The following is a 21,070-nucleotide window of genomic DNA, read 5'->3' on the forward strand; positions in this document are numbered from 1 at the left end:
ACTTCATGAAACCAATTGTGTGATGTGCAGTTGACAGCAAAAGCTGGGGTTTGAACTTGATGCAGGAGACCTTTTAAATCCTATTTCCTATGTTTCCAGAGGATGTTGATTTAAATCTTCAGCAAGAGATGTCTTAGGTGCTGATAACAGTAATTAATACCTTACACTCCCGTAATAACCTTCCATCTAAAGACCACAAAAACCATTGAACACACGTGGCAATAAAACATCTAAACATCCACCTGTGTTGTTTCTGTTGTTTTGCAGACAGGAAATTGTGATGCCCTGAGCAAACTCTTTTGGATCACTTGGAAAACTCTGTAAAAATGAAGAATAGACCTCACAGATCTCCTAGTTTTAAGAATAAACCTGTAGTTTTGAAAATTGTCACCACGTTTCCAAGGCTTTTTAATTCCAGAAAATGTATGAATTGTATACAATTGCTTGTGCAAAGCTATAAGCCATATGCTGTTTAGCTTAAAATGTCAATGAGCGAGTCAGCAACAACAAGAAAATGAAGGTGTTTGTAAATGTTGCATTTAAAAAGCATTTAGAAAAATGAGAGCGGTCCTCCAAAGATGTGTGCATCTTCAAAATCAGAACAATGTAGTATTTCACAGCCATTAAATAACGTGTCACGTAGCTACAAACAAGAATCATATAGCTTGAAAAAATGTTGTTTTCCTCTTGGGGAGTTGGAACAGAACCAGTTCCGTGTGTGTTAATCCCCACTCTGACTTCCACCGGGAAAGGTGCCAGGGGTGGCGAGGGATAGAGAGCAGTCGTTCCCTGGCTCTGCTCCCTGCCCTGAAACCCTCCCCTCCCAAACCTGCAGAACCCCAGCTGTACTTGCAGGCACTCAAACAGGCACACAGAAGAGACTGAACACACTGATTTGGCTCTTTTCTGAGGACTCAAAATCCTCTCTCTTATCCCTACTCTTTCACTTCCATCACATGGGAGTAAGTCCTTAAGTCCACCTGATTTCTTACTTTCACTATGCAGATCACTATATAGTGAGGTGCTGTGTACAGAGATGCACTCAGAGGAAGAGCTCATTTACACAATTCCCACTTATCAATGTGCTCCTGCTTTTTTCACTGTCACCTCAGATATGGTCCCGAAACACAGCAGTAAGACCACTGCCTTCTGCTGCTTCAAATTCCTCCGCTCTGCATCCTCTGCTAGGGCCTTTACAAACCCCAAGCAAAGGTGAGCCAGATGGGCTTCCATGTCTGTGTAGAGCCATGCCCTAAAAGAACTGGCTGTGCCCAGTAAAATGTATACTCCAAGTCAAAGGAAGCCGCATGTGTAGCTGAGCACAGAATCTGGCAGCAGTGGTGTGTAGACCCTGTTAAAAGCAGGTGCTTGAAACAAGACTGAGTGTGTTCCCAGGGTAAACCAGCCCTGAGGATGAGGATTTAATAAATTTGGGATAGCAAGCAGTTTTGCACTGTGTGCAGGGATGGAAGGGAAAGGTACACACCAAGCATTTGTCAGGCATCTGAAAGCATCCATTCCAAGAAAGTCAAATATTTTCTAAGTGATGCCTCTGTAATTGGGAAGATATGACCATGTAGAGGGCTGATGGTTAGACTGTTTCCACCCTTCACATGCTGCAAGTTCTTCTGGGCCTTAATCTCTTCAATGGGTAGGACATAGAGCCTTGTTTTCCCAAAGCTCAAAACAATGAGACCATGGTCCTTATAATAACATACAAATAATAAAAAATAATAGGAATTCCTATATGCAAAAATTCCAGATTCTGGACACAAAAATATATGCTCTGTTTAAATTGCATGTGTGTAGCTGAGCTCAGAAGCTGGCAAGGAGTCCACTTGTAACTAAGTCATGCATGTGAGGACAGAATAGGTCCCATTGTCTCTTGCGAGTTTTTTAATTTTTCTTTGTTTTTCTCTAGGACCTGAATTACCTAAACTGAAAACCAGAATTTTTATCCAATGTAATGTGTCTCTGGCTGTCAGGGACACATAACATTGGATAAATTTTATTTCTTTTTAGATCAGTTACCACTTTAAAGACTGCTCAGAGGAAATAATGTGTGTCAACAACCTCTTCCTACCCAAAGAAAGTTTAATCTGTTGTGGATGATGCCTAGAGCAGTCTCTGATCAAGTTCTTCCTTGATTCATTTCATCCAAAACACAGGGTGAAGGGTTTCCTCCTTTGAGTTCTCCTACAACCTTTTCAAGGCCACACTTTTCCACTAGAGAAGTGACTCACAGGGACTAGAAGACAGAGTGGAAAAGTGTCTTTTCTGACTTTCCTCGGAGTACAATACAGTTTTACTGGTCTTCCCTTGGTTTCTGCCATTGCCCCTGGTTAAGGGCCTTCTAAAGAGCAAAGCCAAATATAAAAATTATATGGTTTCCAAACGCAGGACCTTTCAAGCAATTTTTCTGCAGAGTTTTAGAACAGTGGTGCCAATTTCTTCCTGTTCCTCCCTTTTTACTTCCAGCATTTTGTACCTGTCTTCCCAGATCTTTCAAAAAACTCATAGAGAAAAAAAGTGACTGGAAGTTTTTTTCCCTACTTCACTGGAGAAAGATCTTTAAGCCTGAAAAGGATCTTTAGCCTAAAATCTCTTCTGGCTGCTATTTCTGACCTGGAACACACCGGGATTACATCTCAGATCAGCATTTTTAGAAAGATCTGTACACATTTTTTGAGTATCTGCCTTAGTTCCAGATAGGGCTCCTAATATCTAAAGAGGAGAAGACTAGAAATCTTGAGGAGTGTCCACCTGGCTGAAGCAACCTGGGACCAAACAAACTCAACAGCCAGTCTTCTAGTCTCCATCCCCATTTCCTTCTCTCTCAGCCTCACCATCCATCTGAGAGGGCTCCATCAAATGAGTAGAAGTGTGCTGCGGGACATAAATCCCAACTTGTGTGAACAATCCTTATCTGCCCACTCTCTCACATCAAAATCCCAGTATCAAAAGCAGAGGTGTCTTCATTTTGTGTTCAAAGTAGCTCAGGTAGAGCAGAAGACAAAAACTTGAGAAAAAGACAAGAAACTTGACAGAAATCCACAGAAATAGAAAAATCGATGGTGAGCTGATAATGCATGACTTAAAGGTATTTTACCTGCATACTGTGGAGAGAAAGAAGCAATATAAAAGCAGATGTTTACTTATTGTTTTCAACTTCAGCATTCAATTAATACATATTGGAGGGCTCAAATGTAACCACATTAGTGTTTAGGAGATGCATTTCACTGTGAGCTTGTAGGAAGTCTTCAGCTTGAAGACACTGGAATATTTTGCCATGAAATGGTCTATGGGTTTTTTGTTGGTTTGGTTTTTTTTTAAGAGTTATAGGATTTAATTAATTTGGTAGTGTCCTGTCTTTTTCAGTCAGAAGTTACACATAAGCTGTCACCTGTTTTCCTCTCTTCCTCTCTGTTCTTTTCCCTCACAGGAGATTTTGCTAGGCATGTACATCCATTTCAGAATCTAATCGTAGACAACTTAAATTTTTCCAACGTTACCCACATTAGTAATTGCAAAATAATAAACATGACAAAATTCAGATTAATAGGGCATCCTGTGCAACTCGGATGGCGGGGAGAGCCCTCTGGAATTCTAAGAGTAATAGGTCTGTGTTTATTTCACAACCGACGGCATAATGTGACTGATTTACAAGAGTTTAACTCAAGTGTTAATCTGACAGTGACGAAGAGCTTCTCAGTGGCAGAATCACTTACACTATCATATTAGTTGCCTCCTCTATTAAAGCAGTATGGTCGATAATTGGAATGCTTTTATGTCTAGTGGTTCTGACAAGGCTCTCTTTAGGTCACATATGGGCGGTCTGGCTTGCTGCACAGCTGAACGGTGGCAAATGATTTAAACTGAGAAAGTATTGTTCTCCTCGTATTATGGAGCAAGGGCAGTTCAAGGAAAGTAAGGCTCTGCACCGGCTACCTGCTGGTGTGTAGTAAAATAAGATGGACATGATACTGGGTTGGGAGTACAATTAAATCTATTTTGCACCAATGTGTTGGTGGACAGATGAGTTTCCACATGGCAGAGCTTTATGATCTTTAAGGTAGACTGAACTAATAGATTGGTGTGGAGCGCACTGAAGTTACTAAGGATGAGAAAGCAAGCAGCAGTACATTTGAACTACAGGTTTCTCATATGCTCCACGTCATGCTGAGTTTTTATAGCTCCTGGCTTTCAAAAAGCCTGTTTCAAAGAGGTTTGCGCTAGACTGGGCATGCAGTTTTGCTCTGCAGATATTGTCGCTACCGATTTAGTGGAATGCAATTAGGAAGCCTAAATTAAGTGGTAATGGAGAACCAGCTCTTGAAACTGGGGTTTCCACGGCAACCACTGCTTACAATACAGCCTTCAGTTAGTTTTCCCACTTTATCTGCAAAATGCACAATTGAGCTTTAAAACAGCTTTGTGCTGAAAAGCGCACTGTAAACAACTGTTTGCAATGAGAGTTTTACACTGTCTTTAAATACAACAAGCTATCAAATAAAATTTATTTGTCCACACTAATAAAAAAAATAAAAAATTCACACAGTACAGAAAGCATTAAAGGGTCCAGAAACTTATTATTCATTCTGGAAATGGATATATAATAAAAAAATTCAAGATCTTGTGGGTCTTCAATCTGTCTTTTAAGTCTTATCATTATTCCTCAATTTTAAGACACATAATCCCATATCTCTCAGTAGTGAGAAGAACTGAGCATTTTGGTACAAATACTACATTTATCGCAATAGCAACACTATATAGTTATAAAGCACTTTTTGTCTAATCTGAACTAATAAATGTGCATTTTCATCAGACTAACATCTAGCAATCTTTTGCAATTTCTTTTTCCTCTTTATAATATAATATTATATCCTTCACAAATGTTCCTATTTTATGGCAAAGTAATGTTATGCCATTTCTGAAATGCTTAACATTCTTGATTGTTTTAGAATCATAGCCCAACTTTTTGCATCTTGTCGGAGGCAACCACAGGTGATTAAATATGCACAAAATGCAGGAAAGTGGAAAGGATGATGTTAAGGTCTTAGATGCAAATTATATTGACCACCTTTTTCATGATAACCCCATCAAAATTAATTTCTAAGCTGAAATTATAAATTTGCAAGCAATCATTCTTCTCTGTTGTACAATTGCAAGTCTTGGATTAGTATTGTCAGGTGATTGGCAAGAGTTGAGAGCTTGGCAGTTTTTAATTTTGCTTTTTTTTCTTTTTTCCCCTTCTTATATGTCTTTGTTTTAATTAAGATAAAGATCGCAGAGAAGACATTGTGCAAACTTCCCTGAGTTAATTTCAGAAAAGATAGCACATAATTTTGATTTTTGGTCTATCAGCTGATAAGTACTCTTTCAAGGAAGCATTTTTTTTGGAAAAAGAGAAAAAACACACCAGCAAAGGATGCCCGCAGCAAATCAAAACAGACCTAATTTGTGTCTCAGCTGAAGTACAGCAACCCAAGCATCTTGCAGCCTTGCAAGACTGATGCACTTTCTGTGTGTCTGTGTGTGTGTGTATGTGTATGTGTGTGTGTGTGTGCGCGTTTGTCTGTTTTAGCAACCACACTGGGTCAATGCAAAGAGAGAAAAAGGGTGTGGGGGTGAAGGTGGAGGGAAGGGGAGAGAAGGGGGAGGTGTGGGTGCCTTCCCTCAGGAGCCTGTTGGTCAGAGGACTGCATCTTGACATCCACAGTCATGTATAAATCTGGATTTGATACAGTCTCTGCAGACTTTGAACATGCCAGGCAGGGAAGCTTGCCCTTCACAGTACGGGTGCACTTTCAGATGGGGCTGTGACTATTCTGATCTGCTGGAAAGAGCCTTTTCAGCACTAACCAAAAACAGAGCGAGGATAGCAAGGCTGATTGCAAAGTTCACATCTCCTCTGCTGTGTGCCGGTGCTAATGGGAGTTTCTCCTGTGATGGGTAGGTCATAAAACACACAGCTGCAGAGACTGTGCAGGGTGAACAAATCAAAGAACTCAGTAATAAAAATGATGTGTGTGCCAATATTATTTAATATTAACTTGCGAAAACTGTTGAAGAAACACATCTTTGTCATATATCAGAATTGGCTCTGAAGCTGAATCAACGGATTAATAGGGTTATTTGTAATGATATTGTCCTCGTAAAGGCTTTATTATTTAGGAATCAGAGCTGGAAATTGTAATTCCTTTAATGATTTTTCATCACATAAATTAGCCTGCCTCAACTCCTCCGTCTAGAAGGCAAGAGGAGAGGTTGAGCTGGTCCTCTTCCTCATTCTTACGCAAAATCTGCTCATTTGGATTGATCCCAAATTTTAAAGAAACAAGTTCCTGGAAGAAATGCAGAATGCCAGTGCTCTCAAGACTTTCACAGGGCATCTCGTTTCAACACCGACTGCCTGCATTTTATCGGAGTACTAAAGGACACATTGAAATTATTTTGTTCTGGCACTGGCATGTGTTGTGATGTGTATGCATTCAATTGCACTTGACAAATCTTTGGGGCAAACAAAATGGTCTAATGTAAGGAAATATCTTAACATATTCCAAAATGACATTTTTAGACCAAACATGTGTTCGATTGATTTGCCTTCTCCAGAGATCACTTTTGAATGCAGGCCAGCATTAAGCGGGGGGGCAGGCTCTCGCTGAAGGCCAGGCGGGTCAGCCGTGCTTCCGCTGGTATTTCCTGCGCTGCAGAGTCCCGTACCTAACTGTACAAATAGCTCCACATGGCATCCTGAGAGCGTGCCAGGGAATTTTATGATCGCACGCCAAGTATGGTTGTCAGGTTCCACTCCACTGCTGTGTGTGTATGTGTGTGCTCATATGTGTGTGTGGCTGAAGCTAACTTCAGACTGAGTAATTACCATAATCCAAACAGGGCCTTTACCATCTTATTTGCATTCAGCCAGCAGTGCTGTTTTTATCAGCACCACTACTGAATTGTTGCAAAGTTTTAATTATCTTGACAACTCTCCTTTTTTTTTTTTCATCCCTTTTTTTTTCCCTCTCTCCCCTCTTGGGTTGTGTTTGGATTTCAGCAGTCATCCCCCTATGGCAGCAATCACATTTCTGCAATGAGGAAGTTTTCTCACTTTTTCTTCTAGTATTTATAAGCAGCCACAAAGGCTGCTTAGAAGAGGGCAGAAATGGAGGGAGGTTGTATTTATTAGTTAATGCCTAATATTTTTTTCAGCAAAAGTCCCTCCAGATGCCTCTTTCTGAGTTGCACTTGAAGCCCTGACGTAACTTTACACACGTATGTCAGCTTGCAGAATTGAAAGAAAACCATTTCCTTTGCAGAGAGATACCCCCTTGCATAAATGTTTGCCAAAATAGAGCTTTAGTTGTCATGTTTTCAATATTTCCATAATCTTTTGATTTAGGATTAGTATAAAGTGTATCATGTCACTTATATTTGCTCTCTCTCAAACACCCTGCATTTTCAGTATTTGAATGCTGTTAGACAAATTCAACCTTGAAATAAGACACCGTCTCCTAGCAGTAAGGGTAATTAAACACTGGAAGAGCTTACCCAGGGAGGAGGTGGACTCACCATAGCTTGGGAGTCCTTAAAATGAGATTAGACATCTTTCTGAAATACATTGTTTAATCCAGCTACTTGGGAAATATTCTAGTGTATGTATACAGGAGGTCAGAGGAGAAGATTGCCAAAGCCCCTTTTGACTTCTCAGACTGTTGGTCTGGAAATCTGAGTTCAGATAGGTTTTGGTTCAGCATTTAAAGAGCAACTATAACATCTACATACAAATATTTGGTTTAGGGAACATTAAGACTAAATAGGTTTTAAAACTTTGTTGTCCACTGCAGACAATAATGCTCTGCCGGCTGGATTTTGCACTACCTTTTGTTTTGCTTTTATAAATAGAATACAAATCACAAAGTTTAATGCAGAATAAAATACTCCAATATGAGATTGCTATGGAGGAATAGAAGGCTTTAAAGCCTAAAGATTCACAAGCAGAACAACTGCAAAAATGCTTTCTAATCTTTTGGCATCTCAAGTACAATATATGTTTCAAAAATAAGCCAAATTAATGTATTTTTCTAACCATAGAATATTATGACTGTATTTGGCATCTCATCTCTTACAAAGTTTATGCATTAGATTGCATATAATTGCCATTAAATAGTGTGGTAGCATTCTGTTCATCTGAAAGATAGACAAATTCTGTTTAACAGTCCTACGACATTTCTTTAGCTGCATTTTGGCCTCATGAACACCTTATCCTTGCTTTCTCTTTAAAAGGAAAAAAATAAAGGTAAAAACCATTAGGGATTTCTCTTTAAATCCAGCAATCTATGCATACTACTAAGAATCAATTCTCTGTAAGCTGTCTGGTGTTCTGCAATAAATTCTAGCTTTTATAGACTTTTTCTGGCCCAGGTAGCTGTTAATGCCATAGAAATTGATTATTTGTGGTGTTCTTATCACTGCTTAAAATATCTAATTGCTTTTTCTCCACAGATTTGGATTTGGCTTGCTTGATGCTGGACGATTAATGAAGGAAGCCCTAACTGGACAAATGTTGGTCTCCTGAGACAATGTGTTGTTGATAACAGGTCTGATTTGAGCAAGTCTAGTCAAATTCAATTTTAATAGTATTTAAAGGCACACACAGGACACATACAGCTGAGCTTTTGGCTGGTTTGTCTATTTTTAATGTCTGTTGTGTTACCAAAGCCTATTCCCATCAAATATTAAACTTTGCAAGGCAGTAAAGACACATACCTGTCAGCAGCAGAGACACAAATTTAGCCTCAGTATAGCAGAATTTGTTCAAAATTTGCCTTTCTTCTTTCATACTTATGCAGTCTGGAATATGTAATTCATCACTACATGACTATTCCTGTGGAGGAATTATTGCACTCTGATTATTTTGAACCCTAAAAATTATTGATTGAGGTAAAGAAGAGACAAGAAGGTATTGCAATCAGTTCTCAATCTAGTGAGGGCAATCTGCTTAAAGGCAACTAATCCTTAGCCTAAAAGCTGTATGCAGTTGCTACTGCTCCTACAGGACTTTTCACATCTCTGTGCCTGTGTCATTTATGTGAGGTACAAAACGTTTTCCACTGCACTACCAAAATCAAGATAACCACCAAACATCAAGGCACTATCTTATTGGATTGCTGCATTGACTGTGAAATTCAGCTCACAGCTCAGTCACAGCTCCAACTGAGGAGGAAAAAAGTCTCACATGCCACCAGAATGCTGGGCTTCAGGACGTCTCCTCTCTCATAAAGTGAAAGCAACGGCATCTAAAGTCAGCAGGGTCTAGAGTACTTTTCTCCTTCCAAGACCTCCCATTTTCTACAGAGAGGTAAAACCAGGGGGAAGTGGAAGGTGCATCTGTGCATCTTGTACCTCTTCTAACCACACTGCTAGCCTCTCTTTCTTTGTCCCCAAAGAAGGTTATTGAAACAGAGCCTAATGGCCAGCTCCCTGCAGGACTAGGTATGGCACTGCACATTGTTTTAAGCAGCACTTTGCAGAAATGACTGTGTTTTCTTGTGTGGTGTTTGTTGTCTTTTGTATTCTCTGGAGGGAAAGGTAGAAATCTCAGAGGGGGAAGAAAAATGGATGGACATGGAAAGTCACGAACGCAAGGTCTGTACTCCAGTTCTAGCAATTATCTGTAATCATAGCCCTTTCAGCAAAGTGGCCTCTAGCCAGTTTGGGACCTGGAGTCCTCTCCTCTGGCTGATGTTAACAATATTTGATTCAAATAAATCAATAACCCCATTCGTATCTCTTGCAGCATTATCATAGTCCCAGCAGTGATGCTGTAAACCAATGTTTTACTTAACAGCCTAAGTATGAGGTTACCCCAGGTCTGTCTCAAGACATTGAACAGTCAGACTTGTCACTGCCACCTTGCAGACACCCCCCCTTAGACACAATGCTCTGAATCAGGGTGTTTCCTCTCTGCATGCCATTCTTTAGGAAAAAATTTAAGATTTATTAGTCTGGAGAAAACAAGAGACAGACCATAATTTACTTTTTTTCCTGCTGTGCAGATATGGAGCAGTTACCTACAACGAGCTCATCCTGCAGTGTCTTTTTGTTAATCAATTTCAGCCAGATTAATGTTAAGATGGACTGTGTACAAACAGCTGGCTTTGTGCACCAGCCAAAGGATCAATGACTTCTGCATGTTTTCCAAGCATTTTTGTAGAAAAGTCAGGAATGAGGTGGAAATGTGCATTCCTGTGAGGTGCTTCCCAAAGATGTTTCTCTGTTCAATCCTGCTGTGTAATTCTCCAGTAAAGCAATTCGGAGATTTACACCCCTGAGGGACAGGAGCACTCTCCCTTTGCTCTGGATCAACGTTATATGCAAAAGGCACAGCAAGGAAGTCAGTTTCTCAATATTGCACCTACTTGAGGCTCCTGAAGGTGTGATTTATTGGAAGTGATTAATTAAACCATGAGTCATGATCTCTTTATTTTTTCTGTCACATTACTTATGAACAAGAGGGCAGTCAGTGTAGTTAAATGGTTTGAAATAGTAAATTTAGAGGAAATAAAAAGAAATTAGTTGTGTTGCATGTGGTCAGCCAGTGGGATTTCCTGCTACAGGTGACCATCTGATAAATAGGGTTCCTTGATTGAAAAGAATAGTTGTTAATGCTATTACCATAACAGATGGAACCATCACTGTATTTCTGGGACTTCTGGGTGTACTGGGAAGGCAGAAGTGAGTCCTGCTTGGCTAATAAAGTAAGAGCAAATGTACCATGTGCTGGGAAGTCAGGCAGGAGTGCTGTTCTCCATGGGCAACAGCACTGCACTATTAGCTTGATCTATGACTTGCCATTTCATGGTTTGGTTGGTTGTTTATTTGTCTGTCTTTTTAATTCCTCTGGAAAATACTGTACTGGCTCTTTCTGTTGACTGAATGACCAGGCTTGGGCAGAAGACATAGCATTCTTCTTCTCTGACCTTTATATCAAAATTGATTAACAATAATTCTTTTGCAGAAAAGGATTGACAATAAGATGTGGATGTTCATCTTTAATGAACTCTAGCCACCAAGTGGAAGCCAGCTAAATTTGATGATGCAATTGACTACCTTCTCAGTAACAGCTGAATATCTGCTCCTCAAAATGGTAAAGTAATGCTGTATTCATAGATAATATGAAGAACCACCTGTTGCTCTACTTGAATTTTTTTGTGTCTGTCATATAATTTCTTGGGACTTTTCTCATTAGTGGTAATAGCAGGATATGCTGGCTAGTATTTATGCAGTCAGAAATGGTAATGAGCAAGAATAAAATTAATAAATAAGAATTAGAGGCTGTGTAATCCTGTAAAATATTGAGAATTTTATGTTTATGTATTTTAATCTATGTAAAGTAAGAAGTCCACTCATGACTTAATTGGTTTTGTTTGTTATCATGTTTGGCATTTTAGAGTTCTCTGGAAGGGGTCTATTTTATATTGTTCTCACTTTCTAATATAAGACTCTTATTTAAAAGACCCTTTGTTTTCAATTATGAAAATACTTTCCTGATCTCATTAGCCAAAAAAAGATGAAGTGCTGTTTTTCCTTTTTATTTGTGACAATATAAATTAAACACACCTATGGCAAAACAATTACTGTGTTTATTCTTTTTATACAGAGCAAGCCTGTTAACTGCAAATGGGAAGAGATGAAGCAAGCAAAAAAAAAAAGTGTGAAGAGCTTTGCTGCCATATCATCCCTGTATCAGATAGTTTTAGGATCAATGAATGAATAGGTAAGAGAGACTGTTATTCTACAGAGAAGGGCTATTCCAGAGAAATGAAGGGGGAAAAATTAAAAGGCAGATCAGTACATTGTCACTATATGATGACAATATTAGAGAAAAGCATTCATTTGTCTTCTTTTAATTTTGGATCTTTATAGTGGAAGAGTACTTCAGAGAGATCTAGATAATAATATATTTTATCTTATCAAGTGTTGCCACAGTACCAGTATTTTTGTTTTCTTGTTGGAGTTACTCATGTAAGAGAAACCACTCTGCTGTATAAGTTAAAAGATCACATTCTGTCCTTCATTTTTGCACTTTATGTTATAAGACACTTTGTTTACTATAGAGGTAATAGATATCATCACCTTTGGTTAACCATGAAAGTGTTGATTTTCAAATTATTAGAAGTTTTAATTATTCTAATTATAAGTAATTCTGATGCAATGACATTTCACACGCAGAAGTTATATCAGTGAAAATCACTTAGGATAACAGGCAGAAATTAATTTTTTTTCTCTGAATATTCATAGTACACTGGAAATTGGGAGGTCAGGATTTCTCACAGATAAGACCATTCACTGCAGTGTTTCCCTCCATGGAGTTACATGCTACATTCCCTTCCTCCCTTATACACTAAAGCAAGAGAAACATTTCCCTCACGAGCAGGGATTCAGTGGTCTTCTTTGTCAGGCACTAGTTTTGGTGGTTTTGGTGCTGTACAAGGCAGAAGATATGGGAGATGTCTGGATTGTCAGCATCAAGTGGTTACTTTAAATGCCAGAGGTGGAGGAGTTCTGGAAAGAGCTGAAAAAATACAAGTAGATTAATTTGCACTTCACAGAAGTTTCTGTTAGAATAGAGGCAGAAAGGGACTGAAAGAGTCAGGAAGAGAAGAAAACATAGAGGCAAAGTAATGGCAAAAATTAAACATTAAATATTTCCTTTAACTGCACTCAGAGATGGGGATTATATTTGACCAAACAACCAAATCCTCCACCACAAGTCAGAGCTAAGGCTAACTCCACTTTTTTATTTCAATACTTTCAATAGAAAGGACCCAGTCAATTATTCTCTGTGTGCTAAATAGTATACTAGCAACACTAATAGACCAAGCAGATGGTTTTGTGGCATTGTATGAGTGGTATAATATTTTACTGTAAATATAAATAGGATACTCACCTTGTTGAAGTTCCCAATGTACTTTATAATAAACCAAGTAATTTTGACAGTAAAATGTTGACCAACCCTAGCCTAACAGCATTCACATTATGAGCTGAATACTGACACAAATCCCGTCCATTAGCAAAAGAGTCGGCGGTATTACATTGACTTTTACAATTTGAAGGATAAATACAGAAATGTGAGAGATGGAGTAATAAAAGCCATGTAGTCCCTGCTCTTCAAAGGTCTCATCCAGACCCTACAAAGGTAATATGCCTACTCTTTTTGATTTTAATAAGCTTTGAAAAGTCAAAAATCATTGAAAATTAATAACAGGAAAAAGAATCAGTCTGTTTATATTTGTTGGGTTATATCCATAATAAACTTATTAAAAAAAAGAAAATGGTAGAACACATTAAAACAGATCCAAATACTAAATTAATTCTAGCTTTCAAGATTACCTCATTTTCTGCTCCAGCGTTAAGTGTGTGATGACTTTTCCAAAGCCTTTATTGAAAACATTTCTTTTCCCATCATGGAACTATGCATCTTGCTTTCTTCTTGCAGCTGTTCCTTCTAGAGACACGAATCTTTGGACAAGCAGTTACCAATATCAGAGGGTAGTCTGGAATGTACCACCACCTGGGACACCAAAGGATTACAGATTGCTCTCATGGGAACTGCTGGGTGAGGGGTGGTGGTGGTGGGTCAGGAAAATGTCCAGCTAAAGCAGAGTGCCCAGGAGTGCCCCAGGGAACAGAAGCAAGGCCAAACAACATTGTGCCAAACACAGATTTCTGAGCTAACCTGTATTTTCAGGTAGATTTTATCCTTACAGTGGGTTTTTATCTGACAATAAAATAAAGCAAACAAACGGACTATAAGGTTGGATCCTCATTCTGCCTTTCACAAAAGGAGAACTGAGGAAAAGACAGATGGAGTGATTTTCTGGAGCAAGTTGAGCCCTAGGTCGAATTGGATCTCCTGTCTTGTTCAGAGGCTGCCCTTTCCTGACTGTGATGTGGAAGAAACACAGCCATTAGCAGGCACCTGCAAAAATGCTCCACCTGTTTTTGCTCAAAGTGACAAAGCCCAGAGGACTATGTCTGTGTTGTTCCCTGCAGGTCTGTGGGGAGCATGATGTAGCTGATGCAATTCCCAGCTCCAGCACACCTGCAAGGTCTCATTGATCCGCTGTTCAGTGCTCTGAAAACTCAGAAATCTATTATCAGTGTGAGCATGTGCTTATTGATCAGGTTACCTGCTTCTGCTCCCTGTGTGCACCTAATTGTACCAGCATACACACACACACACACACACATAAATATTCACACATGTGTGCATAGATACAGGTGCACACACATGGGTTACGGGGATGTGTGCATGATAAAGGCTTTTCCTTTTTTTAGCTTTACAAAACTGCACATAAATAAAAAGAATGGACCTTCCCTGTGAAACGTGAGCACAGAAACGCTCACAAGTGGCCAAGAGCTGCTAAATAATTAATCAATAGAGCAGTGTGGCAGTTTGAAATGTAAATGTGATGGATGAAGGTGTGATGCTTGTCATCAAGCAGAAAATGATGTGACTAGAATGGATAACCCACAGTACCTGCTAACTGGCAAGAGCTTGGACACAAAGATAAAGTAAAGCCATCAGAAAGCAGACCTGGCAACCCCTAATTCTTGCCTTTGACCCACAATTCACTTTCATGTCTCTGTCCCAGAAGAGATGTTTAAAAAAATGATGAAGAGAGATCTTGGGGTGGGAAAGGGGTGAGAAAAAAACCATCTGAAGAAATGCTACCTGACAAGGCTGCAGGCTACGTTCTTGAGAACACCTTTCTTTTCTTTATGTTCTCCTTCTCCCGTTAAATAAAAATGCGGCTCCTTTTTTCCCTTCCCTTTCTTCCGAAACTCTCCCGAGCCGTTCCTGCAAGTGGTTCTGTGACTCGGGAGCTGAAAACAGCCGCATGCAAAGGAACAAAGAATGAGAGTGACAATTCAGAGTGCACGCAGGTGAGAAAGACACCTTTTACTTATCAAACTAGGCTGCAAAAAATGCTCTTTTTACTCAGCGAGCTAGAAATAGCGGTGATCTAACAAGGCACTGATCCAAATTCTTTATTTATGCTGAGATGTAATGCTAACAGGATTTTTAGGTTGACTAGTAGTCTGTGGCCCCTCCGTTCAAGGAAGGAAGCATTCCTCTGATTTGGAAAGAGGAAAATCCATATAATTACTGTATATTATGTGACAGGAAAATGTATGCTGTGATGCTAAAGGGTGACAGAAAATGTCCATCAAAAAATTTGTTTTCAGTAACTTCCTATGCCAGTCATTGCATTCTCTCTGCAGAGAAACATAACATGATCGAGCTCAATTGGTCCAAATTTGAGATAAATTAACTTTTGTAAAAAATGGGATTTTTTTGATCCTTTTTTTCCCCTATAAAATTGCAAGCCTGCACATAGGATTTAAAAGTTAGATGTCTCCTTCTCCCTCGAAAAGAGAAACCTCTTTCTCAGTAAGTACCATTTAGCAGGTTGGGGATTTTTTTTCCTCTTTTGTTATCAAAAGCACAGTCTTTACAGAAAGTGAAAAATACCACAATTTTACATTAAAATTTCAAACTCGACAAAATATACATTAGCAGATAACACCCACTAAAAGTGAAAGCTAAATATAGATATATAATAATAGTGCTTTGGCATGCAAAATAGATGTTCTACCATTTCTAAGTCATAAAATATAAATACAAGTATTCTCTTAAAATCTTTTTGTGTTTTTAGGACCCCTACAGATGTGAAGCAGCCTGCAGAAGCAGCAGATCTCCAGGTGAACTGGCCATTGTTTCCATATTTCCTCAAATGATTATTTTTACCTTTTTTTGTTGGGATCAGGTTTTTAATCTTTATGATTCCTTTATAAAAGAGTCATCAAGAAAACACATAAGTATTTCTACACTTCTAGTATTTCTACACATTTCTACACAAAAAAAAAAAAAAAAGGTGCCAAAATTAATTTGGAAGTTGAGAATTAGAGCTTACATTAAAATAGAACCCTAGTTTGCCCAGCTCCATAGTAAACAACCCACATTTTGTCTGGGATGGGTTGCTGATGTAAATCCATTGAAGGGAAATCCTTTCTGTAAGTTGGCTACCTGGATAAGCTTTGAGCAAAGTGCCAGCTATCAGTGCATACAAGAATCACCATGGTCCAAATAAATTATTTCCTCTTTAGAATGGCAAAAATGTGGTCTGATTGGTAATTCAGCTTGAATTTCATTTTTGGGGCATTTTAAGTCATGTTTTCAAAGTTGTTGTTTTGGAGTTTTCATCTAGCTCATGTCAGAGCCACTTAGCTGTATATATTTACTGACACAGCAGGCACATTCATAATAATTTTTAGTGTTTTTTCACAGCTTCACAAATGCAATGTCATCATAAGCAGGAATCAGACCTGAGAATTTGGAAAAATATGAGTACACCAGTCTGTAGGATGGAGGAATGATCCCACACTTTACATCTGTTATGTTTTTGAGGGGATATGTTCATAGATTTTGCAGTGTTAGAAAGGAATTTGGTCTAATGGCTCACAAAGATTGATGCTGAGTATAAGCAATTGCCATATTGCGGTAATGTAGCAATATTTATCACTAGTAGGTCTTCCATTCCCTCATAAACTGCTGTAGAAGAGGAAAAGAGACATTTTAGCAGTCTGTTGTCACTAAACTCACAGAAGTCCATTTCTGTACCTCTAGTCTGTCTCCGCTGCAGAGGGTCTTGCAATAGAGAGATGACAGATTGGGTTGTAAATGTGCATCAGTCATCCCCAGCCTCAGGGAAGGAGAGGCACCTACTCAGGCTGGAGAGAGCTGTGAGGCACCCTGTCCTTGTGCCCAGAATGGAGGACCAGCCCACTGCTGTAGAGGTGCTTACCAGCCTAGCAATAGGAGCAGTGGTTCACTGTGATAGGAAATGTACAAATACACCAGCAATTAGCCAACATTTTAAAATATCATAGAAACACAGGTACCACCAGGACTTCACTTTCTTCCCCCTTTAAGTTTGCTAGGTACATAGAGGAAAGGGACGTAAAAATTAACCTGAAAAAGACAGAGCTAAAAAACAGATCTGAGTCTTAAACCCCAAAGTGGTCTCCAGCAGCTGCCTACTGCAGAGGTGAAGCTGATAACCCCCTAGCAGAGTGTCCCAGATCACTGCCCCAGGCTCAAGCACTTTGAAGCTTGGACACTTCCCGAGTTAGGAAATTTTGCCTACCTTGCTGTAGCGATGATTGTTTAAATATACAGCCATGACTTGCCCATACAAGCAGGCTTTGTTTCACCCCAAGTGTTATGCCAAACTAGTTGTATATCATCATGAAGAATAACTGCATTTCCCCAGAGTTGATTTCCTATGGCACATTTTACTTAGATACTTTCTCAACACCCTCGCAAATATGTCATAGATCTAAAGCACAATCTCAGTTTCAAAATGAATGGGTCTGATTACAGGCATATTCATTTTGTAAAAGGTACAAAAGGATACAAATGTGCCTTTCCATCTCCTATAATGTCAAAGTAAGACCCTCTTGCCCTTTTATTTCAATCCCCGCAATTTGAAAATATAAAAAAATGACTTGATTATATGTTTTTTACCATTAAGTGTATAATTGCTTTTGTGTTTTGACATTTAATTCCTCTTACCAAAATACATGGTAGGAATTAAAAGTCAAATCTTTTATGTATTTGATGTACAGAACCTTCCACATGTTTCAATAAGAAATATAGAGCTGTGAAACCTCATGGCAGGTACAGTGAAGCCATCTGAAAATGAAGTCACTTTTTTAGACTGGAAATCTGACTGTGGCCCCAGTTCTGCCCTCCCTTATCTAGGTCAATGGCTTTTGAAATCACTGGAAGGTCTGAATGAGTCAAAACCAAGCAAAACCTGAAGAACTTGACCTTTAAAATAGAGCTGGGATTATACCGTGCCCTCTTGGGCAGATTTTGAGATTACAGTCCAGTCTGAAAATTAGTTCTGAAAGCCATAAGACAGGAGTTGGCCAGGCAGTTGAGTGTATTGACCTGGTATGGGATGGCAGTAGGAAGGAGCACAGATCCCAGAAGGGAGGAACAGGAGGAGCAGGGAGCATCAGTGGGCTATTTCAGTTGGCCCAAGGCCAGCAGGAAGACTCTGATGTTGAGAGAGAAAGTGAACTCTGGGCTGCTGAAAAGGTCTAGCTGCACACAATATGCTTGTAGGTGTTTCACATGGGTTTTACCTTCCCATTGTCTCAACTTTCCCAGTAAGGTTTTCCTACTTCATGTATTGTCCTCCCCTCTATTGCATTCTTCTTACTCTTTCTCACAGTTTTCATATTCCTCCTTTTCATCTCTTCTTCTGTCTCTCTTTCATTACTTGTGCCCTTTATTTGAATTCTCTCACTCCTTTCTTCCCTGTACTGCATGCCAAATTCTCCATCTTTACCTTAATTTCTGTTCATACTCATTCACAACCTACAGTATGAGATTTCTTCTGGCTGTATTTCCTTCCACTGGTCATTCCACTGTGATTTATCCCCATTCACTCAAGTCCCAAAGTGACTCGACCCTACAGCCGTAGCTGGGATTAGTGACCTGAGGTTCAGATTTATGGAGTCTAGTGCTGTCTGAAAGAGTTTTCTGCAATCTGGGAAGCGGACTCTGTCTGGGACATCAGATGAATTGATCTTGGGACTGCTTGAGCCAGGAATTTTGATGGTAGGCAGTAATTGCAAACAAGAGCTCAGCAATGCTCTTCCCAACATTGGTATTCTCCCTCACAAATTCCGTCATGCCTTCTAACAAAAACTGCTGCTGTAGGAAAATATGCTCTTGGAGTAAAATTTTTGCTGTCTTTCTCCTTTTCCCAAAGCAAGGGACACAATTTTCTTTCTTTCACCTCAGGAAAAATTCCATCAACAAAGGTAAAGGAGGAAGACAAAAGGTATCAAGGAAGAGAAGTAAAGGGAGCAGGAAATAGTTGCATCAGGAAGAAGCAAGTCAGAGAGAGAGGGAGGAGGGGGGGCAGAGAGAGTGAGAGAGCTGATAATATCTCCACACAACAGTTGTAAGTGTCACCAAATCTCATGGAGACACACTTAGCTCCCCATAATGAAAGCAGCTTGCATTGCATGGGTGCCAGCCGCACAAATGCTGGAAATTGCCTCCCTTTGGCCATCATGTGCTTGCACTTTGCAGGGGGAATGAGAGAGCTTGGGGCTGTTCCAGACCAGCCGTGGCTTCCAAGGGCCTCCTTGGAATGAGGGCATCCTATTGCTGGCAGGATTGTGAGCATGAAGAACTTTCCAGGTGTGTGTTAAAGGTGCATTTAGACATACATATGTGTGTACATGCTCATACACTTACACATTTTTTTCTCATCATTGTTTGCACAGGCAAAAATTTCAATTTGAAAATGAGAAGAGAATGGAAAGCCCACAACAAGTAAATCACGTAATTGGCCCAAGCTCATACATTCAGGAAGGCAGATTTACAACAAAGAGAAGATTTGCTACAAAGAACTGGATGTCATTTTTTTTTCAAATGAGTTACTGCAAGTAATAGAAGTCATTGATTTATACCATTTATACCTGTGTCATCCTGTCTTTGAAGAAGTCTCTTGACAGAAGTTTAAGACCAGCCATCCTGAATATCTTAAGTATGTTCATATGAGTAGCTACTTTACCCTCAATTGGGTGTAATTTGAAAATTCTGTATTTTTGAAAATCTGTAATCTTCTCAATTGACCTGCTTCTCAGTAGCCAACAACTCAAGGAGATGCTCCAAAGTTAACAACTTTTTATTCTTTTATGATCATGCAATTCTGAATTTGGGAGGTGCAAGACAGGTGCAAATTATTGCTTTCTTGCAGCTCTTATGGGGTGACCAAAATCTCCAATAGGTCACCTTGCACAGTACAGTATTTCAGAACACACTTGCATCCAAACAAGAGTAATTACTCATGCTACTCATAAGGGGTTCTCTGTTCACACCAGTCGCCAAATGGTTTTGGGGTCATTCACATTGACCTTTCAAATATTTTTTTTAAAGGCAATAATGTCAAAAAACTACAGAATTTACTGCTGCTTAGCCTGAAAGGGAGCTGTTTCTCAGAATGGGGAACTAGGGGAAGATGTTTTCACTCAGCTGGAAGTTTTATGGGGCAGATTTCATCCATAATCCAGAATTAAATGTCAGGTCCCTTGAGATCTTGAAACTCAATGAATGTTCAGCCCCAGAAATCAGGTGATGAACCAGAACTTCAGACTCTCAGAAACCAAATACTTTGTGCTTCAGAGAGATTTGGTTTGGTTTTATTTTTTCTCCATTTTTTTCTTTTTTTCCCTAATTTTGATGGATGATGTTTTGTTCTGCAGTGAGTTTTAATGCGTGTAGCTGTGGAACATTTTCAATTGTCGCAAACAACAACAACAAAAAGCAATATTTCAATATTTCTCAAGAAAAGGCTTCAAAGGTTTCAGATCTTTTTAAAATGTTTCTGCTTTATTTTGACGTGGCATAAAAGTTTTGTATGCAGTCTCGCATCCGCTATTGTGACAGCTGTATTTAATGAGTGCAAAATGATCAGAAAAACATCCTTTTCTGTGGGTTGCCATTGCCAGCAGATGACAGGAGAGAGGCAGTACTGTAATAACAGAAGCGATGAAGTAGTTCATATTACTACTGATGAGGTATTTCTAGCTCAAACGCCTAGGTATGCCTTTTGAAAATAATGCATTGGTCACATTACCTGATCGTTTCATCAGATTTTGTTTCCAAGTGCATTTTGAAGTAAAATTGTGCATTCTTAGCCTCAGGCCATGAAGTGGTTGGTTGCAACATATTATTTGGGGATAACAAAGTCAGTTTCCATAAGATGAAGAGGGAAAGGTCCTAGTCTTGTCTATAAATACCAGCATTTTCATCAACCTAATGCTAAGCATGAAATGCAGATCCACAGATATGCTGGAAATGAAACATTGCACAATACGTTTGCTTTCTATTTTATATTCATATTTGTTATCAGACTATTTTAGTCCAAATTGGAGAGAGTATAAAAATAAATCTAAATGGATTTGAAAGGCAGGG

General features: G+C 39.2%; 1 protein-coding gene and 1 long non-coding RNA gene across 12 annotated transcripts in view; one reads left to right on the forward strand and one right to left on the reverse strand.

Annotated features, from left to right (window-relative positions):
* Positions 1 to 21,070, forward strand: part of LOC119698814 — a 159,323-nt gene that overhangs the window by 135,932 nt on the left and 2,321 nt on the right. For 4 of the 11 annotated variants that reach the window (XR_005256267.1, XR_005256266.1, XR_005256272.1 and 1 more), the window contains 4 exons: positions 8,506 to 9,361; positions 9,450 to 9,495; positions 11,021 to 11,149; positions 11,663 to 19,291. This is a non-coding gene — a long non-coding RNA (uncharacterized LOC119698814). The remainder of the gene's footprint in view (positions 1 to 8,505; positions 9,362 to 9,449; positions 9,496 to 11,020; positions 11,150 to 11,662; positions 19,292 to 21,070) is intronic. The other 7 variants (XR_005256268.1, XR_005256280.1, XR_005256270.1 and 4 more) reach the window with 6 other exon arrangements.
* The window catches only part of LOC119698751 (vegetative cell wall protein gp1-like), a 66,068-nt gene continuing 57,438 nt past the window's right edge, over positions 12,441 to 21,070 (reverse strand). Inside the window, exons 7-8 of the transcript XR_005256258.1 lie at positions 13,396 to 14,892; positions 12,441 to 12,577 (exon numbers count right to left, since the gene is read on the reverse strand). The gene's annotated coding sequence lies outside the window, so the exon portion shown is untranslated. The remainder of the gene's footprint in view (positions 12,578 to 13,395; positions 14,893 to 21,070) is intronic.

This window comes from Motacilla alba, chromosome 1 (genome assembly GCF_015832195.1).
Source record: "Motacilla alba alba isolate MOTALB_02 chromosome 1, Motacilla_alba_V1.0_pri, whole genome shotgun sequence".
Classification (NCBI taxonomy): domain Eukaryota; kingdom Metazoa; phylum Chordata; class Aves; order Passeriformes; family Motacillidae; genus Motacilla; species Motacilla alba.